Source organism: Pseudophryne corroboree, chromosome 4 (genome assembly GCF_028390025.1).
Source record: "Pseudophryne corroboree isolate aPseCor3 chromosome 4, aPseCor3.hap2, whole genome shotgun sequence".
Classification (NCBI taxonomy): domain Eukaryota; kingdom Metazoa; phylum Chordata; class Amphibia; order Anura; family Myobatrachidae; genus Pseudophryne; species Pseudophryne corroboree.
In genome coordinates, this window is record NC_086447.1 from 765,642,090 (window position 1) to 765,664,766 (window position 22,677).

The 22,677-nt window shown below is 39.0% G+C and overlaps 2 pseudogenes; both read left to right on the top strand.

Annotated features, from left to right (window-relative positions):
* Positions 1–6,949: 6,949 nt before the first annotated feature.
* Positions 6,950–7,068, top strand: LOC134913113 (5S ribosomal RNA; annotated as a pseudogene).
* Positions 7,069–7,623: 555 nt separating this feature from the next.
* On the top strand, positions 7,624–7,742 carry LOC134913683 (5S ribosomal RNA; annotated as a pseudogene).
* Positions 7,743–22,677: the final 14,935 nt, after the last annotated feature.

The window sequence follows — 22,677 nt, forward strand, 5'->3', positions numbered from 1 at the left end:
TGGCACTCTGGGGCATGTATATCTGGCACTGTGGGGCATATCTGGCACTCTGGTGGGAATATCTGGCACTCTAGGGGCATGTATATCTGGCACTGTGGGGCATATCTGGCACTCTGATGGGAATATCTGTCACTCTGGCGGCATGTATATCTGGCACTGGGGGCATATCTGGCACTCTGGTGGGAATATCTGGCACTGTGGGGCATATCTGGCACTCTGATGGGAATATCTGTCACTCTGGCGGCATGTATATCTGGCACTGGGGGCATATCTGGCACTCTGGTGGGAATATCTGGCACTGTGGGGCATATCTGGCACTCTGGTGGGAATATCTGGCACTCTAGTGGCATGTGCATCTGGCACTGTGGGGGCATATCTGGTACTGAAGGGGCATATCTGGCACTCTGGGGGCATGTGTATCTGGCAGAGTGGGGGCTTATTTGGAGTGTTTGGGCATATCTGGCACTGTGGGGTAATATCTGGCACTGTGGGAGCATATGTGTATCTGGTACTGTGGGGGCATATCTGGCATTTGTGCATCTGGCACTGTGGGGGCATTTGTGCATCTGGCACCGTGGGGCATTTGTGCATCTGGCACCATGGGACATGGTGGGGGCATATCTGGCACTGTGGGGGCATATGTGTATCTGACCCCCCATATGTGTATCATGCCCATTTTCATTGGCCACACCCCATGTGGCATTTGGCAACACACATTTTTGGCACACAGTACCTGTAAGACATTTTTTTCTACTTGCACCACTGGTCTCTCCTCCGGCCGGCTCACTGGGCATGCGTGAGATCTCACTACTCTCGCGAAATCTCACATGCAGCCCAGAGCCATCAGCTGCTGCAGCCAGGGACAGCACTGTCCCTAGCTGTGGTGTATGGACAATGAGACCTGCAGCTGTCGAAATCGATAGCGTGCTATCTTACAAACAGTATCACCCATAATGATGCACCCCTGTCACCTTACACACTCCACCACAGTAATACATGGAGGAAAAGCAGTATCAGTGTACTTAATATGTGCTGATACAACTTCCCTCCTATATCGATGCTTCATACATTTACCCCCCTGTATCATACTCAGCCCACTTCATCCATCATGGCATTTGAAAAGTGTGCTCTATTTGTACAGCAGACACCATCTACTCACCGTTATCCTATCATGTGCATATACAGATGTAGCCATGCTCATCGTTGTGCATTGTGGCAGCGAAGGTGTAGCAAGTGTGCCCGTGTCTAGGCACGCGCATCCATTGAAACCTATGGCGCAAATGCCAGCTGCAACCAGTCGCAGCCAGGTGCATTCGCACTATGCCGTGATGCGTATGCCCATGCGTACGCATCATGACATAGATGAGCGTGGCTACATCTGTAGGTGCCGACACAACAGGCCAGAACGCAGCCACAAAAGAACATGTTTGTGCTGGGTTTTTTTCTCATGTTCATAATTGCCCTTAATGTGTTTAAATTAAATATTAGCAAGCACAGGGAAATATGATTTGCTATCTATCTATCTATCTATCTATCTATCTATCTATCTATCTATCTACATATATATATATATATATATATATCTGTTTTTAATCATCTGCAGTTCTTTATGCAGCATGTGCAGTGCATAAGATATAAAAATCTGTTCTACACATAGACATGTCAGTAACTATGTATAAGCCCTACAGGAGACTGAGGTTATAATAAGCACTTTCATACTAATTCCATTTTTATTTATTTTGCTTATACTCATTACCCAATGGCATGAGTTATGTGGTGGATCCATGGTGGGGGGATTTAATGACACCTCCACAGTTGTAGTCCTTCCAGTACCCAGCAGTAGAAGGTGTTGAATAGGGCTTCTTAACTAATTTTTTTCTCCTTGTGAAAGGCTATTGATGTATTACAGACAGTATGTATATCTGTAAAACAAAAGTGGTTCACTATTATAATATCAAATTTATTTACTACATGATTGACAATGATGGCATTTCCATAGATGTATTTTAACTATATATGGTAATATATAAACCAAAGTTATTTTTTAAACAGCATTTTAGTATGCTTTAAATATTATCATTTAGAGCAAGTGCAAATCATTACACTCAATGGGGATACAGTAAAAAGGGACAACTAGCCACCGTGGGGCAAAGACTTTAATTTGAGCATGTACAGACAGTCATAAAATTCCTTTAAATAAAGCCCTGCTAATATAAAATTGTTTTGATTAATAATTAGAAAAAAAAGATTGCATCCGCTTGTCACTATATTTGGTATTTAAACCATTTGAAAGTTCCTTTACTCTGGAATAGTTCCCTCATAAGTGTAATATTTTGGTATTTTACAATTTGCATTGCTGCCTGGCTTGCAGTACATAGTGGATTGAATCATTAACATAACTACATTCTTTCAAGGCTTTATCATTTAGCCCCTTAATTCAGTTGAACGGGGAGCTCAATTTATTCTTCCACAAGTGATGGTTGTTATTGCATTTGTCATTAACTGAACAGTGCAGAAACAATATTTTTAAAGACAAAAAAAAGTTTAATGAATTGGATTGTTTTTTTCAATGTGTTTGTCTGTACTATATTAGTATGCAGTATGTATGCCAAATGCAGTATGTATGCCAAATTAATTTATTGTTTTATTTTAAAATGTTATAATTTCAATATCTTTAATTTTTTATTTAATTAGCCAGTGAAATAAATTTTAGGTGGTAATGTTGAACCGTTAAGTCAGTATGTTCAATAACTACATTATTGATAACTAGCTGGAGTACCCGGCGATGCCCGGGATTTTAAGAATGTCTTTTTACAAAAATAAATGTAAATATTAAACACACAGTATACATAACATTGTAGATAGCTGAATACCCGTGCTTTGCTACGGGATGAGGGTGGTAAATTAAAATGATAGTTGTCCGTTAATTTATGTTGGTTGGAGATCTAGTATATAGGCATGTATCTTGCTTCCCTGACGCACTTTGTAAAGTGGCCGGACTCCTTTTTGGTCCCCCAAGGGACCCTGCTCTTCCCACTATACAACTCTCAGTCTGTGGCTTCCTGCTGCCTCCATTCCCCTCCTCACATCATGTCAGTGCCCCTGTGAAATTATCGATTTTTTTTACAGTTTCTTATATAGCGCAGCACATTATGTATCTCCTGATATACTCTGTGCTGCTGTGGGACCATGCTACTTCCACTATATAACTCTCAGTGTGTGGGTTTGTGCTACCTGCATTCCCCTCCTCACATCATGTCACTGGCCCTGTCACATGCAGCCCTGTAATCACTGACATATCATGCATGTTCTGATATAGTTTGTTTTGCTAGCCCACCCCTAGGGGTGCTTATGGTGTGTTACCCCCACAGTGTTTGTTACAGTGTTTGTTCCCAGAGTGTTAGTCATATGTGTAGCAAGTTTGGTGTAAATTGCTTCAGGCATTCCAGAATTATGCTGTCTGCTGAAAATCTCTGTGCTGCTGCCTCACCCCTAGGGGTGCTAGGGGTGTCTTACCCCCACAGTGTTTGTTCCCAGCTTTTAAGTCATATGTGCACCAAGTTTGTTGTAAATTGGTCCAGGCATTTTGGAGTTATGCTGTCCCCTGAAATACTCTGTGCTGCTGTCCCACCCCTAGGTGTGGTAGGGGTGTCTAACCCCGACAAAGTTTGTTTCCAGATTGTATGTCAGATGTGTACCAAGTTTGGTGTAAATTGCTCCAAGCCTTCCACAGTTTTACTGACTGCTGACATACTCTGTGCTGCTGTCCCACCCCTAGGGGTGCTCAGGGTTTCTGACCCCCACAGTGTTTGTTTCCAGAGTATAAGTCATATGTGTACCAAGTTTGTTGTAAATTGCTGCAGGCATTCCAGAGTTATGCTGTCTGCTAGGGGTGTCTTCCCCCCACAGTGTTTGTTGTCAGATTGTAAGGCATATGTATACCAAGTTTTCAGTACATTGATCCAGCAATTCCGGAGTTATGCTGTCTCCTGATATACTCTGTGCTGCTGTATGACCTCCCACTTGTATGTAAAATTTCACGATGTTCGCTTGTAAACTGTGGATTTTTATAGAAAGACAGAAGGACACATTTTCATTTTTATATATTAGATGTACTCTTGAAAAAAAAAGTTTATAGGGAAAAAAAGCCCTTAAAAAGAAAAAGAAAACCCTAACATTATGGAATCTAAAATGCTTTTTTGGTTAAATATTAGTTGACTGTTTTAAACAAAATAAAGATAATTTAACCAGTAGTAGCCAATATAATACTGTACTACTTGTTTCCATTAAATACAATAACTTATTCTTGATGAGTACCATGAGCCTGGTTCAGACGCAGCTTAAGAGAGACATCGGGCACAAGCACCTGATGGTTTTCCTCAGCACATTATATACAGTATATATATATATATATATACACAAAAAAGGAATTATCAACCACACAGATATCAGTATTAAATAAAGGCTTGAAATTCGCCCCAACCAACATGTTGATAAATGTGACTTATTTGTCGACCTAAATAAGTACATTCGAAGTCTCACATTAAAACATTTCTTGAAAAATCCCATACCTAAGTTAAGTCATGAACTTAAGAGTAAACCAGTTGTAGCACTCCCTTCAACATTTTATCCTGTAGAGTCAAGAGGGAGTCACATAGATATATTTTTCGATTCAGTTAAAGATTTTAGAAAACTCAGAATTCAAGATAATAAATACAATGGTAACCTTACTCCCCAAGAACAGCTGGAAGTTAAACAATTTAAGAATAACAATGACATTGTCATTAAAACAGCTGATAAAGATGGTGCAGTGGTCATCCAAGATAGAACCGCTTATATCAGAGAAGCATACAATCAAATCAACGATACTACCACCTATGAACAGTTACCAGGAGATCCTACTAAAGGTTTTGAAGACAAACTCTATGAAATTTTGATTAAAGCAAAGAACAAAGGGGTAATATGTAAAGAAGAATATGATTATCTGTTCAACAAAAAATCATCGATTCCAGTGTTTTATCATTTACCCAAAGTTCGTAAGGGTGTTATCCCACCACCAGGAAGACCGATAGTGGCTTGGGTGGACTCCCTCACATCCAATTTGTCACATTTTCTAGACATCAAACTTCAGCCCTATGTTAAGACGCAATTGTCATATCTTAAAGACTCCACCAGTTTACTGAAGATTCTCGGTCACTTCCTGTGGCAACCCACTTACAGATGGGTAACAGTCGATGGCCAGGCTCTTTACACTTCCATTCCCCATACTAAGGGGTGCGAAGCAGTTAAAAAAAATCTACTCTTAGATGCGAGCATCAGTAAAGACGAAAGAGAGTTCCTGTTGGATGGTATCGGGTTTGTTCTAAACCACAACTACTTTGTGTTCGAGGGGAGGTACTACCTCCAGAAACAAGGAACGGCGATGGGGACGAAGTTTGTCCCATCATACGCTAACATCTACATGGATAACTGGGAGAACGATACCCTATACTCTAATGGAGACTTTAAGTGTCCTAATATTAGAGTGTACAAGAGGTATATTGATGACCTCATTTTTGTGTGGGATGGTGGAGTTGATTCTCTAGCCAACTTCATCTCAAGTATTCAGACTAACACTTTCAACCTTAAGTTTACATAGAAGCAGCATCCCCTCACGATGGATTATTTGGATGTTCTCCTAAGCATTGAGGAAGTAGGCACTCTCAACACAAAAACCTTTTTCAAAGACATGGATGCCAACAGTTTCATTCCCTCTTACAGTTGTCATCTTTCAAGATGGAAAACCATGGTTCCTATTCCCAATTTGTAAGGATGAGGAAGAACTGCAGTAGCATGAGTAGCTACTGGGAACAATCATCTGCTTTGATGGAACAATTTATTGACAGGGGATACAATGAGGTGAAATTACAAAATGATCAGATCAGGGCTTCCAAGATAGACAGAAATAGTCTATTGGATAGAAAAGGTACTATTAAAGAAAATCGTCAACCTGAAAGACCATTTATCACATAATACAACCAAGAGAGTACTAAGATTAAACGTATCAACAGTTGCAATTTATCTTATATTGGAAAAACGAAGGGATGCCTTAAGATCAGAATACAAGAACATCTGAGAAACATTAAGAATAAGTTGCAAAATCACAGCCTCCCCCGCCACTTCCAAGAAAAACATGACTCTAATGTTCAGGGCCTCACATTTACAGTCGTCGAACATGTTTTGGAAGATAAAAGGGGAGGTGACAGGGACTTACAGCTCGCAAAAAGAGAATCCTTTTGGATCTACACCCTCAATACTCTCATTCCTAGAGGGTAAAATGAAAGTATTGATATGGCAGCTATTCTTTAGGTTAGGTAGCATACTAGTGTTTCCAGCTTCATATGACAGTAGCATAGGGGAGGTACCCCATCTTAGTTTGTTCGATAGGGATCCATGTACTGTATATCCTATAATGTGTGCATAAATAAGGTTTATTATTATAGGCTGTACTTTTAGTGATTTAAAAATATCTCCTCTTAGAGCGATATCGATACTGTCCCTTCATACCTCTGTTTTTGTAAAAGTGGAGTCCTATTCCAAATGGTGCAATAAAAGTAAAACAAAGGGGGTGGGTATACATTCTCTGATAATATTTATGATAGCGCCTATAAGCTTTGTAGGGGGCGTCACTATTGAATATACACTTATGTGTTGATATTCATTTTATCATTTTATAGTAGTGAACTTGTCCAACAAAATATAATATTTTAGGTACTCCATTCTTATAAACAATTAATGCATCTGTATGCATGTTATACAATGTTCACAAAATGTATGTATTAAGTACACTAGTTTAGGATACTTTTAAATAGAGATCTACCTTTTGTATATCAAATTTACCTCATCTGTCCTAATATTGACACATTCTATTGCTGTGGGTAAATATTCTCCAGTATAATCACTCTTGTCAATCTGCAGCCACACCACACTGGATATGCCCAATCTCATCTGATCTTGGAAGCTAAGCAGTGTTGGGTCTGGTTAGTACTTGGATGGGAGACCAACTGGGAATACAAGGTGCTGTGCACCTCTAAACACCACAGGGGGTGCCACTATTTAGTACAAATTTATGCATAGACATCCATTTCACAGTATCATATTATCCTACATTATACAATACCATAGGTATTTCCTCTATATAATCGATGTATTTCTACTGTCCATAAAAATATATATAAATTACATGGGAATAGTACCTCCAAATAGAGACCCATTTTAGTTTATTAAATGAATCTTTTCTGCTTTAGTGTGATTAATATTTGATACATTCTATTGTTGTAGTAAAAAATTATTTAATAATATTTTTATTTTGTCAACGCCTCTAAATAATATAGGGGGCACCATTACCCCCTTTTTATGCTTTGATGTTCATGTCATAGTACAATACCACTCTACCCTATAATATACGTTATTATAGGTATTCCTTCTATACAATTAATCAGTGTATTTTTATGCATGTTATTTACTGCCCATAAAATACGTATACTAAATTATTATGGATGAGGACATCTCCGATAATTAATTAATCTCCTCGGCTATAGAGTGTCTAATATCTGATATTCGTCAGTATAATCACTCTTGTCAATCTACAGCCACACCACCCTGGATATGCCCAATCTCATCTGATCTTGGAAGCTAAGCAGTGTTGGGCCTGGTTAGTACTTGGATGAGAGACCACCTGGGAATACAAGGTGCTGTGCGCCTCTAAACACCACAGGGGGCGCCACTATCTAGAGCTTATTTTTATATTTTTTTTATACTTCATTTTTCAGTATTTATTTTTTATTTATTTATTTATTTTATTATGCTTATGTTTTCACTCCTTTAATAATATACATAGGTATTAGTAAGGTACACATATATATTGCATTTAGTATCTCTAGGCACATTTTCACTAATGTTGAAATGGTAACTTGTCTCCCACTTACCCATTGGGGGGACAAGCTGTCAATCACACACTATAACCCACTAGTTCAGTATTCACCGAAATGCATTATGGGTACTCACTTTAATTATGTGTTTTTTGTCTCCAGTCTTAATATTTTAGGAGTAAAAGTAATAGGAAGGTTTTTATAAGGTTAGTACTCATTTTCTAGAGCACCACTATTATTAAATTAGTTAATGATAAGAACTTATTTGTGGTTTCCAGGGCACCAATCACGGTAGTTTAAATGATGTCACTAATTTCCCCTATATTAAGGTGTAGTCCTGGATCAGTGTTTCATTACTCAGAGACCAGGCTATCACTGCTGATCCACTAAAGGTGAGGTACATTGGTTACTATTATGGTATTGAGATTTAAGTATTGAGCACCATTTGTAATAAGGACACATTTAACATTTGATTTGTTTATATGAGACTCTTTATGAAGAGGATAATAATTTGTATCATGTCAGCAAGTATTATAACTTAATAATGTTGGTAAAAATATTGTTAAAATAATGTTGGAAATATAGCCGGAAATGAATATTGTAACATACTATAGAGTATAAGCAATTTTTACTAATTGTTGCTATTGGTTTTTTTTTCTTATAAACTGTAAAATCTCAGATTTGTAATACATAATATGATAGTAATTTATAGAGGTCTAAGTATCCATCTGTGGTGCCTAGGGAGGCCATGTGGAGACACAGACCAATAACTTTGCAATTCGGCTTAATTACTCATTCAGAATGGACATCTATAAATATCCTGATTAATCCCTTTTAAATATAATAAAAATTAAATACAATACATATTTCATACTCGTTTATTCCATGTAAAACTCTTTTGGAATACTCTATTGGTATATTTATTTATTTATCCTTTATTATAAATTACCAGGTTCTCACCTAAGTGAATTCCTGCCACACCTGAGTATCTAGATTTCACTTTCAAGTAGTCGACCCATGAGGTATGTGCTTCAAATTATTGGTTATCAAGTTCGTTTCCTGTTAAACTAGAATCTGTACTGATACATTATATAATATATATTCTCAGGATTGGCGGACGACTCAAATAGAAAGCCCCTCTGATACTAAGGGTTTTTTATATCGCTGTGTTGGGTATCCATATCCGCTTATTTTTGATAATACTTACCATACAGTTAAGGTATGTTCCATGTAATTAGGATGTCTCCAAATATACTTTTTCGGTCTTTTTTCCTTCTGTCTTGTCCAATTATGCTTTGTCGTGCATGTCATTGCTCTGTATGCAATATGTTCCTCTTTATGTTTTTTTATTATAAACATTTGTATGTATATTTTAATAAGATGGGTTTCCTATGCATGTGGATGTACCCCCGATGAAGTCTAATAATAAGACGAAACGCATTGGGTATTCTTGTTCTTCCTTTATGATGTCACCTCTGAATATATATTGAAGAAAAAGAGGAGACTGTAGAGATTCACCTACTATTGTCCTCGACATCTTAAACGGAAATACACTAAGTGCAGAGCGACTTATTACTCCTTTTACAAATGAACAATGGACTTTGAACTTGTTTTTATGTATATATAATACATTTTATGATGGAACATGTTGCCACCATGTTTTGACTCTTAAAGGTGTGAATCATAAGTGCCTTTTGTAACACAGGGTGTTGACTCAACCCTCAGGCGCCAGCACACTTATTGTTGTGTGTGTATATATATATATATATATATATACACACACATATATATATATATATATATATATATATATATATATATATATTGTGACAAGGTGCACAAACATGGGGACTCAGATGAACACTTTCAGTATTTATTTTGCACAGCAGGTCAGCACATAGCAAGTTACATCCATATGCAGTCGGTATTACAGGCAGTAGCATACAGGCACTTTCAGCATAGCAGACTCTTGATAGGCTCCAGTGGTCCCTAGTCTAACCCACACAACCCGGCCTATCACCTGGACACTAACTGACATCAGGAGCAAGGTGATTCTGTCCTGGAAACCCTTATATCAGGAAATCCCAGGTGCTGCTGATCACACACCTGGGATTCTGCTACTGCTTCCAAAACCTGGTCTGGATCCTCCACATTACTTTCACATGGAAAAATGCTGGCTCTGCCACAATATATATACAAAACAAACATACTCCTGAATTTGCGCTAGGGAGCAGCACTAAGGATAGGACCCCAGTTAGTCAGGACCTAAGGCAAACACACAACAAAAAAAGAGTATCCCATTGCACTGATACATATAATACTGTAAATTCAGTGAACAGTGTCAATAAGGGTGAATCCACCTCAAGAGACCAATCCTGTGTTCAGTATGTCAGAGGTCTTTTCTCTGATGCGTAGCACCCTATAACGAAATACCTCTCACCAAAAAATAATCACCCAAAAAATAAAATCATTAATATCAAACATGATGTTTTATTTGATCAACAATATAAAATGTCGCATAAAATTACAACACCAATTTTGTCCATATAAATGTCATAATACAATAGATGATACAGATATCGTAGTACTATAGATGGAACAGATCTCCCCTCACTTTAGCATAGGTGTGAGCTCTAGGCGGAGATATTTGTTGTAATGATACAATAGACATAAACTGGTGAACCCTACGAGTTTCGTCTCTCAACAGGGGTGTAAATCATTTAGATCTTAAGATGATGATAAACAGCCATTTCTCAGAATCAGTTTAAGAGATTTAATAATAGTTCATTAATATATGGATAAAAAAGCCCCAATAGATGAATGGTATATGGCATCTATAAATGCCCAAATATAGATGTAAATGAAAGTTTCATTCTGACTGGTGACCTGTGCACATGCATATGTTGGAGTTATGCATGCGTTATGCATGTGTTTTGATAGGATGCGCCCTGTAGTCATGGTGATGGGGAGCACTGAGATGACAGAGCCGCTGCATGCGTCACCGTCTGAGCGCCGGCCGGAGCAGGCGTGTGATCCGCTTTCCGGAAGAGGCCAGCCACCGGGTGATTATGGATGATATAAGGTAAGATCACTTCATTGTACACTGTTTTGACCTGACGAAAAATGCCAGATTAAAGGCACTGAAACGTTGTCTATTTAACATGCCGTCTTGTGCCTGATTTATGAAGTCACTTGGAGTGTCGTACCATTTGCCGGCTATATATACATAAATATATTTAAAAAATAAAATAAATAAATATATATATACTGTATATATATACATATATATATATATATATATACATACACATCCAAAAAAGGTGGCACTCAAAGACTGAATTATCAGTAAATATCTAAGTGTATTTAACTAATACATTTTTCAGGGACATACTACCCTTCATTAGGATCCCCCCATCAGTGATTGCCACAGCCACACCATCAACAAATCCAGACAGCCCTCTTCTTGGATTAGTCCTCGCTTTCGGGGGAACTGATGTTACCGGCCCTGGCTGTTGGGCCATGGCAACATAATAAATGAAACAAACATTACTAAAGCAGCCCCACAGACTGTCATTACATATAAAATGCTTTTAAACATAAAATAATCTTGCAATGTGTGGCAGTGAATGCAATATAAACAAAAATATAACACAAGTGATTTTTTTTCTAAGTGTAAGAATATTTACATGTATAATAACCCATTTAAAAAATCCAAAAGGGTTGGTTCATATAAAAAAAATTTCAAAATATTATAACAGGATATTTGCATACAAGTACCCAAAGCGAATATAAGAAAAACCATACTAATCTACTATAATGTAAAACTATGAAAATGAGGCACATGTAAACTCTAAACCGAAACCTATGCTTACAAACTCTAAACCGAACTATGCAAAAAGTGTTTATAAAAAATTGATCAAGCCCAGTGAGTCATAAAAACCTCTAGCACACAGTGTCCAAGCTAAAATTCCAGTGGGATTCTAGTTGGAATAGGTTTGTTGGATCGACATTATTACAGTCAACACCCAGTAGGTCAGCCACTATTGGTCGACAGGCAGTAGGTCGACACCCTGAAAAGGTCGACATGTTTGGCAGGTTGACATGGAAAAAAGGTAGACATGAGTTTTTTTATTTTGTTTTTTTGGGGTGTCGTTTTGTTCGGAAAGTGACCGGGAACCCCAATTAGTGCACTGTGTTATTATTCCCAATAATAGTCCATGTGGATCGTAAAGTATGCAAAAGTTAAAAAAATGTTAAAAAAAAACCTCATGTTGACCTTTTCATGTGTTGACCTTTGCCATGTCAACCTAATTCTCATGTTGACCTTTTCCAGGTGTCGACCTAATGCATGTCGACCAATAATGGTTGACTTATTGAGCGTCGACCTAAGGACCGTATTCCTTCTAGTTGAAGCTATTTCTTTGCTCTATTACCACCACATAGGGATTCAGGCACGTGATCAATTATTTTATATTTCAATGTGGCCATACTATGGGGGTAATTCAGACCTGATCGCTGGGCAGCAATTTCTGCTTTCCTGCAATCAGACAGTTGCCGCCTGCAGGGGGAGGGTAGGAGAGCTGCACAAATGGATTTTGTGCAGTCTCTGAGTAGCCCAGGACTTACTCACTTCAGCCTGGCCGGGACCGGATCTGACGTCAGACACCCTCCCAGAAAATGCTTGGACAGGCCTGCGTTTTTCCAGACACTCCTGAAAACGGTCAGTTGCCACCCACAAACGCCCTCTTCCTGTCAATAATTTTGCGATCGCTTATTTCGCACCAACACGTCGCTATGCACTGATGCCCGGTGCAGTCATCTGATGTGCCTGCGCATTGCGGTGCATACACATGCGCAGTTCGGACCTTATTGCAGGCTGTGAGAAAACGGAGCCTAGCAATCAGGTCTGAATTACCCCCTATGTTTCAATTCAGAAAAATGACAGGCCAGGGTTGCTGGCACTCAGTTTTGCCTACGTTTTGCTTATGTAATACAGCCCAAAAAGACACATAATAATGTAGACTTCAATTTTTAAACTGCATGTAAGGGGCCAGAATGAGGATGCACTGACACATCACCTCAAGAAAGATATTTACAGGTTGTGCACCCCAGACACTTAAAACACCCATTCTTGTGACTAAGGAAATGTATGGGGGCTTATTTGAAGCCTGTAGTGTCAGTTTTTAATATAATATCTTTTATGTTTCTGCTATGTGTGTAGCAAAGGATAATTTTAGATGTACAATACATAATGAACACAAATCTGGATTGGAGAATATATAGGGTAACAAGTGATAAGTCATCAACTGAGAAGCAGTTAGATCTCATGATGGACAAATTTGTGCAACAGGGTTATCCCATCAATTAATTGAGAAAGGCCACAGTTAGTAAAAATCCGGTACAGGTTATCCCATAGGTGAATGAATACAATTCTAACAGTAGGTACACTAGTAAAAAGTAGAGATGTGCACTGGAAATTTTTTTGGTTTTGTGTTTTGGTTTTGGATTCGGTTCCGCGGCCGTGTTTTGGATTCAGACGCATTTTGGCAAAACCTCCCTTAAATTTTTTTGTCGGATTCGGGTGGGTTTTTTTTCCAAAAACCCTTCAAAAACAGCTTAAATCATAGAATTTGGGGGTAATTTGATACTATAGTATTATTAACCTCAATAACCATAATTTCCACTAATTTCCAGTCTATTCTGAAAACCTCACACCTCACAATATTATTTTTAGTCCTAAAATTTGCACCGAGGTCGCTGGATGACTAAGCTAAGCGACCCAAGAGGGCGGCACAAACACCTGGCCCATCTAGGAGTGGCACTGCAGTGTCAGACAGGATGGCACTTAAAAAAATTGGCCCCAAACAGCACATGATGCAAAGAAAAGAGAAAAAGAGGTGCACTGTGGTCGCTGGATGGCTAAGAGAAGCGACACAAACACCTCAATATCACAGGAATTATTCATTCTAATCAATGGTATTATTGGTCCTAATCACTGGAAGAAAATGACAAAATCACAGGAATTATTTGTTCTAATCAATGGTATTATTGGTCCAAATCACTGGAAGAAAATGACAAAATCACAGGAATTATTCGTTCTAATCAATGGTATTATTGGTCCTAATCACTGGAAGAAAATGACAAAATCACTGGAATTATATGGCAGTAATGTCGGGAATTCTATCAAATGGCAGTACCACTGGACATATATGGAAGTGTCAGACAGGAGGGCACTTAAAAAAATAGTCCCCAAACAGCACATGATGCAAAGAAAAGAGAAAAAGAGGTGCACTGTGGTCGCTGGACGGCTAAGCTAAGCAACACAAACCCCTCAATATCACAGGAATTATTCGTTCTAATCAATGGTATTATTGGTCCAAATCACTGGAAGAAAATGACAAATTCATAGGAATTATTCGTTCTAATCAATGGTATTATTGGTCCAAATCACTGGAAGAAAATGACAAAATCACAGGAATTATTTGTTCTAATCAATGGTATTATTGGTCCAAATCACTGGAAGAAAATGACAAATGCACAGGAATTATTAGTTCTAATCAATGGTATTATTGGTCCAAATCACTGGAAGAAAATGACAAAATCACAGGAATTATTTGTTCTAATCAATGGTATTATTGGTCCAAATCACTGGAAGAAAATGACAAAATCGCAGGAATTATTTGTTCTAATCAATGGTATTATTGGTCCAAATCACTGGAAGAAAATTACAAAATCACTGGAATCATTTGGCAAGATCACTGTAATTAATAATTAATTAGAAATCACTGATATTAATTGGTAAAATCTCGCTATCGCCTGCCTAGTGAAGTGGAATCTAGATGGGATTTTGTACCGGGGACACAATAACTTCATCAATTGTCTAAATCCCAATGCACTAATGGCGGGAAACTGGTGCACTTCTAACAGCAAACTGATTATACTGATCAATCACTGATTATACTGAGCACTGATTTTACTGAGCACTGATGATACTACGGAGAACTGACACTGAGCAGCGAGAACAGCACTGGACTATTGTACTGTAGTCTGGTCACCACAATGCTGCACTGTACTACTATATACTGCTCACAACAATGCAGCACAGATATGAATATTTGAAGTGACACGGAGCTGCAAGATACAGTAATGGCCTACTGTACTGTACAACTATATACTGTTGGTCACCAAAATGCTGCACTGTACTACTATATATACTGCTCACAAAAATGCAGCACAGATATGGAATGGATACTTGCATTGACACAGAGCTGCAAGATACAGCAATGGCCTACTGTACACAACTATATACTGTTGGGTCACCAAAATGCTGCACTGTAATACTATATATACTGCTCACAAAAATGCTGCACAAATATGCAATGGATACGTGCAGTGACACAGAGCTGCAAGGTACAGCAATGGCCTACTGTACACAACTATATACTGTTGGGTCACCAAAATGCTGCACTGTACTACTATATATACTGCTCACAAAAATGCAGCACAGATATGGAATGGATACTTGCAGTTACACAGAGCTGCAAGATACAGCAATGGCCTACTGTACTGTACAACTATATACTGTTGGTCACCAAAATGCAGCACACTGAGCACAGATATTTGCAGCACACTGAGCACAGATATGGAGCTTTTCAGGCAGAGAACGTAGATATTTGCAGCACACTGAGCACAGATATTTGCAGCACACTGAGCACAGATATTTGCAGCACACTGAGCACAGATATGGAGCTTTTCAGGCAGAGAACGTAGATATTTGCAGCACACTGAGCACAGATATTTGCAGCACACTGAGCACAGATATTTGCAGCACACTGAGCACAGATATGGAGCTTTTCAGGCAGAGAACGTAGCCACGTCCTCGCCGTTCAATCTCCAATGCATGAGTGAAAATGGCGGCGATGCGCGGTTCTTTATATACAATACAAATTTCGCGAGAATCCGACAGTGGGATGATGACATTCGGCCGCGTTCGGTTTAACCGAGCAAGGCGGGGAGATCCGAGGCTGCCTTGGAACCGTGTAAAATAGGTGAAGTTCGGGGGGGGGGGTCGGATCTCGACGAACCGAAGCCGCTCATCTCTAGTTAAAAGTCAAAAGAATTATGGCCTATTGTCTATACCAATAGAGTTTTGTGCTCATTACGTAGATCTAAAATTGCTGTGCACCGTTTGTGCACACAAAAAGTTAAGAGTACTGTACGTAATCTTTTTTCAGAAGTTGCATTAAAAGAATCATTATACTGTACAATGATTGGCCATGGGCATTGTTTTTTGGGTGCATTTGGTAGAAGGGAATCCATACAGGAAAACATCCAACTGAGATCATAAGTGTTGAAACATGAAGTACTAAACGGCCCTACACACTGGATGATAGTAATGAAAGATATGAACGATCTTGTTCATTAATGAACGAGATACCGTTCATATCTTTCAGTGTGGAGGCACCAGCGATGAACGATGCACGGCCCGCATTCATTCATCGCTGGTGCCCTGTCGCTTGTGCATGCAGGCCAATTTGGACGATTTCGTCCATATTTGCCTGCGCTGCTATGGAGCCGGGAGACGGGGGGAATGAAGAAACTTCACTCCCCCCATCACTCCCCCCCCCTGCCGCCAGGTCACCCGTCAGCCGTATCTGCTATCAGGCAGCTCGGCGGCGGATCGCGCTGTGTGTAGGGCCCTTAAGGTGGTATTCAAACAGGTCCCACAATTTCGGAACTATCATATTCACCCCCTTGCGTATTCATTTACAGGTTGTTTTCGCCCATTTTTAAGGCATGCTCGCCAATGCGTTTTCACTCTTTTTTTGTGAAAAGGCATTGGCGAAAAGTGCCTCAAATTTGGCGTAAATGGACCGCGTTTTCACCAGCGCTGGTGCATGTAAATTTGCCGACCAACATGTTTTTTGTTCCTGACAAATTTTTTGACTAGGCGAAAAATGGCCCTGCTAATGAATAGGGTGAATCCTCGTTCGCCATAAAAAATAGTGAAAAATAGGCAAAAAAACTGCCCTAATTGAATACCCCCCTAAGTGTACAAAGACGGTAATCAGGATGTCTGAAGAGTCCTAGGAGGAGGCTTTAAAGAAACTAACCAGCTTAGGGAGTATTCAGATAAGCATAGCTATGAGATTTTTAGATATAACTTAATACTTATTAAATTATTTATTGTGATGATTGAATTTATCACACTATAAGCACCCTCATGGTTTGGTTCAGCTAGATGGGATGCAGTAGGAGCCAGGGTGAGTACCTGAATGGCTACCACTACTAGGGAGACATATATATATATATATATATATATATTCTGTATATATATCCCATGTCTCCTGGTCTCCTGGTATAGACAAACAGTTTTCCATAGGACCCAAACGAGTCTACATCCAGCACTAAGTTTAACTGTGCATGCCATGTATTTCATAATCTGTCTTCATGTAGATTTATTTGCATTGATTTAGAAATTTATATTATGAGGATTTAACTGTACAAACTATAATAATACCAGATAATTCCCCTGATTAGCACCATGCAGAATTGTAGGTCACACAAGAAAAAACAATATGTCATTTGGCATGAAATATTATTTTTTTGCTCTTTATTTTGGCTATCTGTCATCAAGGTACCTGTACAAAAGTTTAAAATGTGGTATACAAATGAAAGGTGAGATATTATGTCAGTGGCCCTGTTTCTTACCTATACACAATCTAGGTATAGAATTACTTCACTTTCATAAATCACTTCAATTTCATTAAAAAATACATGATCTATTAATCTACAAACATACAGCAATGCAGCACTATAAATTAGTGCAGTTAGGTTCACCATAAATCCAAATCCACCCAAATTTTGTGGATCCGAACCGAACCAAGACCCGGTCTGGATCTCATGAGAAGATCCGATCCGAACCAAGTCCCAAATATTAACATTTTGGATTTCAGATAACAAAAAATTACATGATTTTAGCTGTTTTTATCAATTTTTCTCAATGATTATCGATTTTTTTATCTCTTTTAAACCGAGCCGAAATCCAAATCTGAACTAAAACACGAGGACGAAATTAGAACTAAAATGAAAACACAGAGGTCCAAGCACATCTGTGCTCTAAATCTCCCGTATAACTGTAACTCATATTAACCCCAAATAAGGTGGTCCAAAACCCTCTAATGAGGATTCTGACAACCAATAATTATTCATGTAAGCATAAGGTGATATTTGCGTATATTAATATTGTAGTGTAATAAATCATGTATGTCCACAGAGACAGCATGTCCACACTGACTAAAGTGGTTAATGATTTGCTCACTACGAAGTCTAAAGGCCATTGCTCACTTCTTATTCTTCTATATCTATCTGCTGCCTTTGACACTGTTGACCACTCTCTTCTCATACAAACACTATAATCCCTAGGTCTTAAAGACACAGCCCTTTCTTGGTTCCTATCCTTTCAATTTCAGTATCATCTGTACGCAGATGATACTCAAGTCCACCTATCCTTCCCTGATTTGTCTCTATCTGTACTGGGCCGTGTCACTGAATGCCTTTCTGTCATTTCATCTTGGATGACATCTCGCCACCTCAAACTTAATGTTTCAAAAACAGAGTTATTTATATTTCCACCGGCCATTAGTAGATACCAACCTGATATCTCTATGACTGTTGAAAACTCGACAATCAACCCTACCCCTCAAGCTCGCTGCCTAGATGTCATCCTCGACTCTGATCTGTCCTTTGTTACCCACATTCAATCTGTCTCAAAATAATGTTACATGTATCTAAAAAACATATCCAAAATATTACCATACCTTACACAAGACACTGCTAAAACTCTAATCCATGCTCTCATTATCTCCCGCATTCATTATTGCAATAGTCTAACTGGTCTTCCCAAAATGAGACTCTCACCACTACAATCCATTCTGAATGCAGCTGCGAGGCTAATCTTCCTCGCTAGACGTTCATCGTCTGCAGATCCACTTTGCCAGTCCCTCCATTGGTTACCTGTATTCTACTGTATTCAATATAAAATACTTGTACTCACACACAAGGCCATTAACCAAACTTCACCAATGTACATCACTTTACTTATCTCAAAATATCTCCCAACCCGACCTCTTTGCTCTTCACAAGAGCTGCGTCTCTCATCCACACTAATTACTCGCTCCCACTCATGATTGCAGGACTTTCTATGGGCTGCACCCACTCTGTGGAATGCCCTACCACACACAATAAGACTCTCCTTTAGTCTCCAAACCTTCAAGCGTTCCCTGAAAACTCACCTCTTTTGGCAAGCGTATCAAATTCCAGAACCGCTCACATAACTTTCATAAACTTTCCTATCATATTGCATCTACTCTGCACAGTCCACACATATCCTCACGTCTTCTCATTCTTCACTTTCCCTTCATCTCGACCCCGGTTCATCATTGCTGTGTGACCATGTCATACAGCCCACCAAGAACTTTTGCAATCTGGCGGACAACTACGCATTAGATAGCACCTTTCCTTGTGTATACATGGCTATTTACCTATAGATTGCAAGCTTGCGAGCAGGGCCTTCCTACCTCTATGACTGTTTGTTATTACCCAGTTTTGTTATATCATTGTTATTTCCAATTGTAAAGTGCAACGGAATTTGCTGCACTATATAAGAAACTGTTAATAAACAAATAAATAAATAATATTTACTGATTGTGTAGGTTTTACTGCAAACCTCAGAGAACGTAATGGCTAAAGCTGATTATTTTTAATGCTATAAATATCCAATTAAAATCATCAGTTACAGCCTCTAAGAATTTAACCACTGATTTAAAATTTCCACTATTAGGCTGGAGTCAGTGGCTGCAGTACAGCTTCAGCCAGCAGAGTGGCCAAAAGGGGCAGGTACAAACTACACATATTCTTAATACACCATCTAGCACAAGATGCCTGGAGCAAGTGAGTCGTGAAGAGAAGTGTCGTGTTGTTTTCAATTGTATGTGTATCTTGATGGCAATGTGATGTGACAAAACTGCTTGAGGAGACTGCACTGATGCATTTGCTATGTGAGTCTGAATTTGTATACAAAGCACAATGGCAGCCATGGCTGCTGCATCGTAGAACTTCATATACAGATTCAAACTATGTTGCTCAAAGACTGCAATTGCCCAAACTGTTACCACACCCACCAATATAAAAATTGCCCCCAAAAAAGAGGTAAGTAACTGAGATGGCTCAAATCACACCCGTGTAGGAAGAGGCCAATAAAAAGCTTTCCCACTTACAATTTTGGATGGTTATAAACATGGCTGTGTTTGGTAAAGTTTTTGAAATCTTTTTCTCTAAGGCCCTTTGCTTTATTGAAGAGCTTTGTACTAGACTGCATAATATCCTCATCACAAAGCCCCACACAGATCTCTTACAATATGTGTTTTTCAAGCTCAGTTAACCCTGGTCACCCTCTCAGTTCAAGAGGTTGTGTGGATATTTCAACTGAATTACACACACATACTGTAGGTCCTGATTTAGAAGTGCACGCAATGGCAAAGTTCTCATAGTTGAGTGAGAATTTGCATCTGTGCAGGCACCAAAAAAAAAAATACCATTATGGCCCATGCATTACTCAGAGTGTATGCAGAAAGGTGCTGTTGAGATCAAGGCAAACAGTATCAGAAACTGGGTAGGAAAGTGATGGGCATTCCTGGGTGGTGACTGGGAGGTGGCCTGAAGTAAACATAAAAGAGTCTGTCCCATGTGCAATGAACCACAAGTCTCAGTATTGTAGCAGTACATTCAGAGTGATATTTATTGTGGAAAAATACAATGGAAAAAGGGTGAACGTAAACTTGATATGCAAACACTTGCTACAGCAGATATTCTTGAGCTGCAGATTACTTTGACTATACAGATTTTCTTGGCATGGCAAATTAACTTGCTGAGGCAGATTACAAGTACAAGGCAGGAAATACTTAACAAACCAGATCACCAACTATCCAGGAATCATGCAAAGACAAAAGATGCAGGTGTACTATTCAAACATTACTAATTAGAATTATAATAAATTTAGCAATAAATAGAGGTTTTTTTGCATAATCTCGTCCAGGGTTATAGGCCTACCCACCAACTTCCAGGTAACCTCATCGGGTAGGTCGTTAACATTGTAAGGGTTCAAGTCTAGGGCGTGGGACACCCCTAAACCAGCCCAGCCAACCCACCCTAAGGCATTACACACACCTGTCCCTGTTTAAGTAGGGAACTTAGCTTTTTCTTACTGCACATGTGAATAAGGCAAAATTAAAGTAAGACCTATATATTACATTGTATGTCAGTTGTGGGGTAAGTTTTGAGGTGTGGGGCCCCCTGAATTCTTTGGCTGGGTTGTTTTAGGGCATCACAATATAACACTTATTTTAGCAATCTATAGCACTTCTATTGTTTGTTTTTTAAATATGTAACATTTTTAACACACTTATTTTTCACCCCTTTAACATTCCTGACACATGCAGTATCTGCTCTTATCTAATACTCTTGAACAGTTAATTTGTCCCACTAGATAGAGGTGGGGTGTCTGGGCTGGTTTTGGGGTGTCCCATGCCCTAGACTTGAACCCTTAGAATGTTAAGGACCTTCCTGATGAGGTTACCTGGATGTTGGAGGGTAGACCCATAACCTTGGCCAAGATTATGCAAAAAAAATATATTTATTGCAAAATGTATTGCAAAATGTATTACAATTCTAATTAGTAATGTTTAAATAGTGCACTTGCATCTTTTTTTATTTGCGTGTAGAATATACTGTAGGTTTCAGCAAGGTAGCACCTCTCATTACTTGTAAAAGGGTGTGCAGTCTATGGGCCCTTCCCATTTATCCATGAATATTGGCAAGGCAAAACATAAAACATTAGTCCAAATAAAAGTTCTTTGGCTTGGCAGAATCTTGGCAAGGCAAAATATGAAACAGGAACATAAGTATACATCGGTGAACATCAATAACCCAACCCTGAGTGCTGGCATCAGACAGACTAAACAGGAAGCTGCCAGGTGTAGTCCATGCTAGTAAATGAATCATCAATTACCCAACTCTTGAGTGCAGAACAGAGTCCAAAGAGAAGCAACTCTGGTAAGAACCAGTACTGTAGCTCACAAAACAGGAGCCCTGGCTACCCCTGGTGGCAGGGAAACATGCTGCTGAGAAAACAGCAAAAAAGAGTTTAAACTCCATGGGCTGTTCAAGTTGAGAACATGGGAGCCCTGAGTTAGCATAACTAAATTGCTTTAGAACATCATTACACTTAAAAAATTTAATTAAAATGTGTACCCTCACAGGCTCACTTCATTTCCCACACTTCAGGCAAGGAGGATCGCTTCATTTGCCACAGGTTAATATTCAAAATAGATGTCCACATGAATAGTAGTAGTTACAGTATGCTAACTCAAAGGGTCCCATGTTCTGAACCTGAGCCACATGGGCCTGTTATGGGAGTGTTATGGATGTGTCAGTGGAAGCGGATGTTTTCACAAATGCACAGTCACTGCTAGAGATGTCCTTTGCTGCCTTAACCCCTTACAGGTTAGTATCAGGCAAAAGATCTGGACACACACTAGGAGCAGAACATCCGAAACTAAATACACCATTAAGAAACTTTGTTTTGGGAATAACTGCTGTCGAGTTCTCACACCCTGCAATGGGTTAAGACAGTAGGTGGACATCTCTTACCCCTAGTGAGGATTAAATTCTAGAATTTATGTGTCTGAGTGAGGACTTTTATATATTT